Source organism: Rattus rattus, chromosome 7, assembly GCF_011064425.1.
Source record: "Rattus rattus isolate New Zealand chromosome 7, Rrattus_CSIRO_v1, whole genome shotgun sequence".
NCBI classification, from domain to species: Eukaryota; Metazoa; Chordata; class Mammalia; order Rodentia; family Muridae; genus Rattus; species Rattus rattus.
The window spans coordinates 82,743,697-82,754,903 of NC_046160.1; the positions used below are offsets into that span (position 1 = coordinate 82,743,697).

At 46.2% G+C, this 11,207-nt stretch overlaps 1 pseudogene; it reads right to left on the reverse strand.

The window, feature by feature from the left end:
- Positions 1-9,279: 9,279 nt before the first annotated feature.
- Positions 9,280-9,914, reverse strand: LOC116906116 (annotated as a pseudogene).
- Between the last annotated feature and the right edge of the window lie 1,293 nt (positions 9,915-11,207).

Sequence of the window (11,207 nt, forward strand, 5' to 3'; positions counted from 1 at the left end):
TGGCCCTTTTGCTTCTCAAATCGAGAGTGGTTCTCTTTCTCTGTGTCTCTGTATCTCTTTCTCCCTCCCTACCTCTCTATCTCCGTCCTTCCCTTCCTCCCTCCTTCCTCTTTCATTTTGACCCAGAGGTTTCTGTAATCAGCCATTTTCTTACTTTGCTAATCCCACATTTCTCCATGCCTTCTCTTCTCTCCCTTTTTGGTTTTCTTCCCAGATCTTTCTATGTCTTAGTGAAAGTTAGCAAGTGGACCAGAGCAACTAGTAATGTAATGGCAGGGACCCTAGAGAAGCAATAATGTAAGAATTTAATATTTGCCCGAGAAGAGACTGGTTTTTCTTTAGCCACATTCAAGTCATCTGTAAACTGCAAGCTGTGTGCCTTGTCTAACTTAGTCTCATGGATAGTCTAAGCTGAGAGCGCACATGAGGCCACGCGGAAACCGGGATGCGCGCTGGTCTCCTCTTCTGTGGTAGAGGTGTCTCTCCTGAGATCAGGACTCCTAAGCGTGGGTATTGACTAAGTCATTGTCTTTTGATCTGTGTACCTAACCCCTGAATGTGTTTTGTATTCGGAGAGATGAGAAAACAGACCCTTAAACAGGATCTTTCTCCAAATGATGAGGCAGAAAGGCTGAAAGATAATCCTACAGCCAAAGCAACCCTTCCTCCCGTGCAGGGGAAACAAAGGGGAAGGAACACTTTTACCAAGAGGTGTCTTCTGCGTCACTGCTGTTCTAAATGGAAAATGGTGGCTGAGGGCTGCCAGGTGCTGTTCCTTCATCATGCCTTGCTCTGTTTTCTGGTGTGGCCTTTTCTCTTTAATAGAGAACAGTTACTATTTTTAGCTAATCAGTTAATAAATTCATTAGTCTAAGGGTGAACACAAGACACATCTATGAACTGACAGAAACCACGGTCCAGCTCTGTTACCTTAGATTGTCCCTGACACAGATCTCCAATAAGTGGGTTGGTGAAGTTCAGACTGTTTGCAAAGACCACCCCAGTGCTAGCCAATTCATGGCTTCTTGTTAGAAGGACCTACAGGCTTTCTGGAGAACAGATCTTGTTAGAGCGCAATGCGAACCCCCCTCTTCAGGGATAATTGTTTTGTCTGACTCTCGGTTTGCACACATCTCCCTCAGAACTGACATCTTTCAGAGCATGGCAAAGTCTCAGCTCAGTGTCAAGTGCAGTGAAGCCTTCTATTTTCCTTAAAGCAGAAAAGGTTTCAAATATATTTTCCCATCCTGACAGCAGTGACAAATGGGACTTTAGCTCGAATGGATCGCAGATGGGCTCTCTGAACCACAGACAGCTCCATGCAAATGAGGAGACACTGACACAGTTTGTTTTCTATTGCTTTGTTGTGTTTTGCTTTTGGTTTCTGCGTGCGTGTGTGTGTGTGTGTGTGTGTGTGTGTGTGTGTACACTCTTTTTAACGTCAGAAAAACTCAGAGGGTTTCTTTATCTTTAAGAGCCAGTTCCCCTCCACTGTCCCTTTCTACTTTGTCAGCAGTTATGTTCAGCTACAAGGAGCACGGCTAGAAGGGACCAAGGAAGAACCCAAAGTAAGGAAGCCAAGAAGCTGTGTGACCGGGTGAGGTACTGTGTTTACAGAATGAGCTCCATGTCACTGTCTCAACCCTGACAGTGGCCTGGGGGACAGATAAACAGACCAGTGAACTTTCACTGCAAACCAGCTAAATGATAAATAATTTAGACTTTTACGACAATGGGATCTGAGGTGTAACCCTCAGCCCTGCTTTTGCAGTAGTAATATATCCATAACATTACCCGAATTTAGTTGCATTCAAACAAAACTTCTGTAAAAATAAGGAAGGGACGGATTTGTGTATGTGGCACTTAGGTAGTAATGCTCAGCAAGGAGAGGTGAGGTGACAAAAGCATCACCCCAGGCTTCTACTGACCAAAGGCCTGAACAGGCAGAAGACCCTTATATCAACAGCTTCTGTTACTGAACTGTGGGGTCGTGGTGGCTTCTGAAGAAATAAACTGGTGGGTCACTTGGGGGCTTCAGGAGCAGTAAACTCCAACCTGCACAAACAAGTAGACTGGAGAGATGGCGTAACAGATGTAAGCAGGAGCTGCTCTTCCACAGGGTGTGGGTTTGAATCCCAGCACCAACACGGCAGCTCACAACTGTGGTAACTCAAGTGCTGGAGGATCTGACATCCCTTTTCTGGCCTCCAGAGGCACTGAACACAAATGGTGCATGGACATACATGCATGCAAAACACTCATACATGTATTAGATAGCTTTGAGTTACCAACATTTTAATAACTTCATAATTTAAAACCATGATGGTGAATGCCACCTAACATTCCAATACAGGCTGGACTCCCAGATGATGGTGCCACACCAAGACATAGATTTTAAAATATTTCTTTTTTTTAACCTTTTTATTTTAATTGAAATGTAATCACATCACATTCCTCTCTCCAATACCTCTCATACCCCCAGCTTCCTCTCAGATTGATGACTTCATTTTCTCTGATTCCAACTGTTACAGGTGTGTGTGTGTGTGTGTGTGTGTGTGTGTGTGTGTGTGTGTCCTAATAACTATATAAATATAACCGGCTGAGTCTATTTAGTGTTGTTGATTGTGTGTATATGATTTCAGGGCTGACCACTCCTTATTGGATAACCAATTAGGGAATACCTCCCCCGGGAGAGACTAATTCTTTAATCTTTCTTAAATGAGAGATTTTTTTTTTCCACACTCATTCCCAAAAGGTTCTAAAACAAGAAAATATCTGACTCGTTTACAACCAACTAAATAAATAAATAAAACAAAAAGATTAAAAGCCACAAGAAGACAGCACAATTAGCAACTTTAAAGGTCATTTTAAAGTATGAGGAGAAGGAGGCAGAATGGAATGCTTCCCACTGGGGCTCTCTCTAATTACTTGGCCACACGAGTCAATAGTGAAGTTGAGTAGAGAGATAGCGGTAGTCTGGGGGCCTTGTGGGGAGTAGAAATTTCCCCAGGAGCATCCACCCTGCCCTACAGAGAGATACGGGTACCCTCCTAAGCTGCTACCAACCTTCCAACATTTGTATGTCGAAACACACACTAATCTCCATGTTCCTCCCTCCCGGCTACCCTCAGCTGGCTACCATTCAAGACTTATAAGCCAAATTAATTCACGTAAAAGTGCTCATGAATACCAGGAGATAACTGTTTGTCTTTTATCTCTCGTAAGTTTGAGAAATTTTAATCACTCCCTGGCAAAAGTAATTCCTTCATCCCATGAAAGATCCTACAAAAGGGGAAGAATAAATGGATCTGTCTTTGGTCAAGGAGCTTCCCCACCGTAGAATAATGTCCCCTGGACATAGCAGGCATCACCATCTTCATCAGAGCAATTGTGGTGACTCAGAAGTGACCAGAAGATCACGGAAAGGGGCTGGACGCTATCGTTAAACCCCTGGCTGGGAGTCTGCCTCCTCCTGTGCCTGTGCCTCCCCCCAGCTCTATGCAATTCTGTTCTGCATGTGGTTTTGTGGTTTTGTGAGGTGCTGGACAATTGTATAAAAAGACGGAAGATTAGCTGAAGGTGGGTCCCCACCTCTGCAGATGTGGTAGGTGAGTCCTTTGTTGACATATGGGCTCTGAGGCCACCCTCACTCCTGAAGGTCACCCCTCATCCAAGCATCTCTAAACCAGACGAATAAACTCACTGGCCCACCAAGGCAAACCCAGATGCAGTCTTTACTTTGCTCTCTCATCGGTGCCCTATCCATGATAGGTAGACTTTTGTTTAATCTCCCCAAAAACGTTCCTGCAACACCCCCTTTCCTCAAAACACAATAAATAGGCAGCATTTGTCCTTTCCTAGGGAAAAAAAAAAAGACTGTAAACACTACAGACAACCTGAATTATCGTCAACTGGAGGTCTTGTCCTGACATGCAGAACACCGGGGACTTTTGAACAAATCGCATCCTGACCTACATCTCATCTCAGCCTCGCTATTTTGAAAGGACCATGTCAAGTATCACAGGCCTGGGAGGGAAGCAGGGGTGTTGTACCGTGAGCATGGAAATCTGAAAGTGCAGTCAGACCTGTGCAGTCCAGCTTAGAGGGCTACAAAGAGAAAGGGAAAATCTTCCCTCAGTAGCCCCTGGCCCACTGGGACCTCTCCCAGAGAGCACTGGTCAGGTAGTCTCTCCGTCGCAGATGCAGAAAAAAAGGATGCTCACAAGGTAAGCCGCCTTTGAGGAGCTCTGCCTGGGCCAACCAACAGCCAAGCCATTTCCTTTGCAACCATTTTACATGGTCTTTTTAAAAAAAAAATAAAATAAAATAAAAGACAAAGTGCATGGCCTATAAATCACAGACGCAAGACTGAGCCGGGACCTATGACTTCCTGCTCCCAGACCCATGGACTTCTGTTCATCCCGTTCCGCCCAGAGTCTCTCTTTAAGCATACAAGCTGCATCTTTAGAAATGTTTAGCCTTCAGCTACACACATTTAATCAGAAGACGAAATTGCGAGCCCCGGCTGTGCACTTCAGCAGCTGCGACCTCCGAGGCACCCAGAGAAGATGGACTTTGAAGGCCCTGGTTCCTGGTAAAAAAAAAGCAATGAAAGCCTCCAAGATCGGGCTAATAAAATCCCTGCTAAAAAACTCTCTCCCTGACCTTACCTGGAGCACCGGAGAGTGGTTTTAAAGCCTTTCTCAGAACCATTTAGTTTGGCTGAAGGGATGGAGGTGGGGGAAGGGGGTGCTTTTCTATCTCATACCATGGAGCGGCAATAAGGAAGCCTGAACTGCAGTGGGGGTCTGATGACCGGTTTCTCCTACAAAGCACTAAAAATGGGGAGCAGCCTGAGGTCAGGACCGCAGCCCTGGATAAAGGAATGATAATCGCCACCAGAGGCAAGAGATCTTTTTCCAATTAAACTCTCCCTTGCCTCCCAGGAGAAGCCTTAACCAGTCAAGAGCCTCGGGACGAGTCTCAGAGCCGTGTGAGAGAGAACCGCGAACGGAAAATAACTTCACCAATGGGAGCTTTAGGTTGCTGGAGGAAATCACGAGTGGAATAGCTCCCGTCGGGGGGGGGGGGGGAGCTGAGACGAAAGGCAGCAAGACTCTGAGACATTCCCTGGAAGTTCAGAGGCTGCGGCACACCGCTGGAATGCCCCTGCCTCAGCTTTGTCCTGGTGTCTAAACCATGAGCTGTGCACACGAAAGCATTGTGACGCGCTAACGAAAACCGTTACTGCTGGCGTTCAAAGGTGGGACCAACCCAAGTTCATGGAGGAGGACGTGGGGGAGAGCCAGAAGGCTGGGCTGTAGGTAACCCGAGTACTTGTCCAGCTCTGGCCCAGAACCCAGCCAGGCAGACTCTGGATAGATGTGATCTGCCCCTGACTCCTATCAGTTCCCGGGAGGACCGGCTTCGCTTTCTGTGTCCCCAGGAAGCCTTCCTGAGGGTTTCCCTCTGTGAGTGCCTTCTTCTTTAGACTCTATGCCTGGAAGATTTTCCCGTCTTCTGTCCGATCTTACTGCCCTGGGGTTTGTTTTTCCCAGTGCCTGATTCTCTAACAGTCAGACTGTCTAACCAACTGTTAATGGGTGATGATGAGGACAGTGTCCTCAAGTCTGAGATTTACGTATTGACAGGATCTTCCGGATCAATGCCTCCACACACACAAACTGTGATTTAATGCTCCTCACCGGAAGTCTCTACTCAGGAGAGAAAAAAATGCTATCAATGCCAACATGGTATCATGGGACCAGGACCCATAGATTAGACATGAATTTGGGTTGGACCTTTAAGTTTCCTAAATATCACTAAACCCCATCTCCTCACAAGAACCAAAAGATAAGAACCTCCCGGAATCTCAGCACTCCAGGAGCTGGAGGTGTGAGGACAGCTGAGATGCCACAAGAGACAGAATGATGCCACCCCACGCAAGTGCCAAGGCCCCTCGGAAAGTGGAATTCCCCACCACAGAGCTGAAATCAAGCTCAGGATTAGGGAGGAAGACAGGTACATGGTCCCTCCTAAGTAGAAAGATTTTATATCTTCTGAAATTTCTCTTCACAATACGAACATATCCGTAGTCTTCCCCTACCCTCTGGGCCTTTTGTTCTGGAAAGTTGAGTATCCTGTGTCTCTTAGTGGTTGGTGGTAGGAATGGCTCTGTAACGGGGACACAGAAGCTTGAGTACAAATTTAATAACAACAACAACAATATTAATAATTGATGAGGCACCGTTGACTCAGTAAGACCCCACCTGGCGCAGTGGTTGTATGAGGCACAGTGATGCCGACAGAAGAAAGGGAGAGGCAGAGCGAGGGAGACAGAAGGATGGTGGGTGGGTGGGTAAGTGGATGGACGGATGACAAATAAAACAGAAAGGCTATTACACAGACCCGGCATCCAGAGGAAGCTACACATGATGTGCAGAGAGGATACAGAGAGAGAATAGAGTATGTCCCACTACTATTAAGACAAGTTGTTTCTAAATATCAAAACTCCCTATCACAACCAAACAAACAAGAACCCCTGAATTGCCTCTCATATTAAGTCAGATCCTACCAGAGCAACGTTATTAAAGAAGGCGAGACCTGAGGTGGCCCGCAGCTTGGTGGCAGAGTATAGCACGTACAAGCAGGCTCTGGATGGAGAGCTGGTTAGGCTACCTTCATGCAGGTCTCTCATCCACTTTCATATGGTTAGACTACGTAACAATTCTCTCGTAGGCGTGGATAAAAGCTGAAGTCAGTCCTTCTGACTGAAGAAGGAACCCTTGCGGCACACGGGAGAGGTAGAAAACTGAAAGGGAAGAGTGGGCGCTGATGGCCGACGGGAGAGAGGGGAGAGTGGAAATAAGTACTCCTCTCATCCAAACCCAGACTCGGGATCCATAAAGCACTCAGCAGCTCCACAGATCCCATGTAGCATTCGGCAATACACAGAGCTAAACCAGTCCCTAAATAGGGATGTGTCACACATCGCAACTGGGCGGGAAGGAACTCCTAAACTATGTTCTTTCACCCAGCCTATCCAAATTGGGTCAGTACAGTGTAGTACTGGAAATGAGAAGAATTGTGTGTGTGTGTGTGTGTGTGTGTGTGTGTGTGTGTGTGTGTGTGTGTCCATCCTCTCTGCCTATGTGCATATGCATGAGGAAAACAGAGGTTAACCTCAGGTATCATTCCCATCTTGTGTTTTGAGATGGTGTCTCTCTCTGGGACCTGGCACTCATGGATTAGACTATGCTGGCCAGCAAGGCCACTGGGATCTTCCCGTCGCTGCTGAGATTACTAGCCCACATACATCACTTTCCCAACTCAGTTTACTCCACACCCTGAAGGAAAACAATATTTTAAATACGTATGTATGCATACCTGCCGAGCTTAAAATGTCCAAAACAGGAGTGAACCCTACTCACTTCCTCAAAGTGCCTGATGATTTCCTGGGTTCTAGGTCCACTCTACAAAATATGGAGCCCCATTAAGTCCTACATTGCTAAGGGCTCCGAGATTACTCCTTGTAATGTCTCCTTTTTTTTTTTTTTTCCGGAGCTGGGGACCGAACCCAGGGCCTTATGCCTTCCTAGGTAAGCGCTCTACCACTGAGCTAAATCCCCAGCCCCGTAATGTCTCCTTTCAAGATCTGAATAAATCATTTCTTCTCTGTTTCTCATGCTCAGCGGGTTGAACATCTTACTATGAAGTAAGAGCATCTATCTACTTGGCAACTGTGCTTTACAAGCACCGAGATGGTTGTTTTCAGTAGGAAAGTCTGCGTTTGCCTTACAAGAGCACCGCCTAGTGTTTGGATTAGGAACTTCATGCTATTTTTTTTTTCCCCGCTTCCGTGAGTTCAGAATACACGTTTGTGTTGTGATAACCAACGCCTTGTTCCATGAAATGTAGAGCTTACTGACATGCCTGGTCCCACATGGTAGAAAAAATGGTTTTTAAGCCAGGCATTTTGGTTCATGCTTGTAATTTCAGCATTTGAAAAACTAAGGCAAAAGAATTTTATAGAGCTCAAAGTCAGCTTACGCAACGTATTGAGTTCCAGACCAGCCTGGGCTACAAGGGGATGAGCATCTTTAAAATTAAAAAAAAAAAAGTTTCTAACAAAATACTGACAAAATTTTGGCTTGCTCATTGAAACGGTGCGCTTCAACTGTGAGACACCTAGGTCAGTCTTAACTCCCCAGAGAAATGGTTCTGCGACCACCATGGCCCCACGTGGAGCTTGTAAGAACAAGTGAAGTGGAAATTTCTGGTTTCTTTGGAGACTCCATTGTGTCTTGTGACGTTTTTCTGGAAGTTGTCTTATGAGAGGATGTTCAGACACACGAGAGGGTGTTTTGCTGAGAACAGACACATAGTGTTTTTCTGGAAGCCGTCTTGTGAAAGCGCACGTGAGGGTTTGCTGGAGCAGAGCTTGAGAGGCTGTGTGATGTTTACAACGAATATAAACATAGCCCGGCAGACAGTGAAAGGACTCTGGCATTGTTTCATCTTCCAACACTTTGCTGGTCTTCACTGATCTTCACTTGTAGTGATTTCTGAGAGAAAAACGCTCCTTGTAGTATCTTGGCTGTTTCTTGTGTGTTTTTTGTTTTGTTTTGTTTTGTTTTAACACTCATCCCATTTAATATCCTGTCACATGCACCGAGGAAACCAAGAACATTCTTGGTCTCAGGTCATCAATGCTCTGAGATTCCAGCTCAGGTCCCCTCTCTGTGTGTATCATGCACACTTACCCACACACACATTGACCCAGGTGGAAATCACATGCATGCACAAGTTGGCAGAGAACCGCTGGGTGGAATGGGAGGAAGATCTGGATATGCCAGCACCTGCATACCTAGACTCAGAAAACCCTTCTGTTGCAAGCTGAACAAGAGTAAAAATTAAAATAGCAGGACACAGGAAAAAGGAGGGCAATCAGACAAAAGGTTGGATAGATGAAGAAAGATGCAGGGGAATTTGGGGAAAGCAGTCTCAATGAAGGTCTTTCTTTATTGGGAACACAGGTGGGCAGAGGTTCTGTGACTCCAGTCACGTACTGAGGCTGAAGAAATACGCCACAGTTCCTCCTCTACATCCCGTACTCTCTCCCAACGTAGAGGGAGGCCACAAACCCGCCCTCCAGACCTGCCCATTAAACTCTTAAGGACCTTCCCCAGTACCCAAAAAAGAAATGACGCCCCCACCCCACCTCAACACACACTCAAAGTTAGGCCCACTACAGGCCAACATTAGGCCAAAGAGAGCGCTTCAGTAACTTCCAAAGCCAGAGAAAGCCATCACAGCTGCCATTCCATCCTCCTCCCCCAATGTCAAGTCCGCCTCAGCCCTCCTTTTCTTCTCCTTCACATGCACCGAGGAAACCAAGAGCATTAGGTCTCAGGTCATCCTCGTGTGCTTTAGACTTTTCCTCCTCTTCTTTGAGCTCCTTCGTCCTTTCCTCAAAATCATAATCCTCTGCTTCTCTTCCATCTTCTTCTTGTTAACCTCAAAAAGTTGCCTTACCTGATGCAGAGTGGAACGTTCCACGCGCATAGACGTACCCAGGTTTCGCTAATGTTTCTTTCCATTACTGTGGTCCAGGAAGTCAATGGAGTCCTTCACCACACATTGCAGTAGTGACCTCCTATTTCACGCTGTGGGGTCGTCTTGGTGATAACAATCGTCTTCCCAAGCTTGGACTCTAAGTCCACCTTGCAATCCCTGTGCGGTAGAAGCTCCCAGTAGACTGGCTGCACTGGTTTTCCATCCTCCTTTCCTCTCTCTTCTGTGAGTCTCTACCCCGCGAGCTTCTCACATACGTCTTTGTCCCACTTTCGGCGTAAGTCCAAGGTTTTTGTCCACTGCCAGGCGCCATCTTCACAGCGAAGTGAATGGGAAGCCATAAAATTCCCGCCGCTTCTGTGAAGCTTCGCGGTTTCCTCTGAATAAAGCTGCTGCTACTGATTCATGTTTGGGGTTTGCTGATTGGACTGAACTGTCGCTACTAATTTGCATGTGGTGTTTTGGACTGGACTGTTGATATCCTGACAACGAAGATTGGAATTGCCCCCAAAGAACTACCTCTAAACAAGTCCATACGCCCTCTCCTATTAACCTTTCTTTTCCCCTACCTCTGGTAGGTGTGCTAGATAAGAGGTTGAAGCATTTAAGAACCCTAATTAAAGTGGGTTTTGAAAAATCTAAGCCTGCAAACAATGCTAATAATGGAGCCAGAAAAGTCTAGTTTTGTTTGCCTGTTTGCCAAGCAACTGCAGACAAGTAGCTGGATATGTAAGCACTCATTTCTTTCTATAAAGTAAGTGAAGATGAGAGCTTACAGAAAACATGAGAGGCGACATCATAGGACGAGTGAAATACAGCCTTCTATACACTAGGTGCTCAATAAGTGCTAGACAATGCTGCCATTGTTACTGATATAGGTGCTAAGCTAAGCATTAAACTACAAGGCCTGACCTCCGGGTGCTTAGTCTAATGGGGCGTGTAGAGTAGTCAAAAGTCAATTACAATGTTTTAAGCCAGTTATCCATGGTAATTGTCCATGGTGTTATGCAAACACCTAGGTGGGCTGCCAGACCTGACTCCCGGAGCTGCAAACCATGAATTAAACTTTAGGTCTGTGTGTAACAGTCACCACACATGGTCCACCTCCTTCACCGCCTATCACTACAGCCTGGGAGGGCGGTTTGCAGGGTCAGAGGTACTCAGCAGCAGGCTGTCAGAAAAGAGTGAAAGCAAGGCGGTCAGAAGACCAGAGCCGAGGAAGGACAAAGGTTCCGGTTGCTTATCCACACCCAGTGCTTAAAGCCCCAAGTAGGAGTGTGACCAAGAACCACAGAGCCATAGCCTAAGGGGTTATCCTTAATAACCGTTCAGGGTTCAGTTCTCCAGAACTAACAAAGATGCTGTGGTGATCAGTGGGAGTAGGATTTGGGATGGGCGGAAGGAAGAGAAATGTGGTCATAAAGAGAGAACAGCTCCATATAAACATTTAGTGTCTTGACCACGATTGAGGCCGCAAAAAGGCTTCTCAATATAAACTTTTAGTATCTTGACTATGTACAAGGCCACATTAACCTGCACATGGCCTAAATTTTCAACGAACAAGAGTCCGACTGCGGGAATTGTTGCAGAACTGTGACACGCTGGAAAGCACTAATCGTAAACCTTTAGATGGT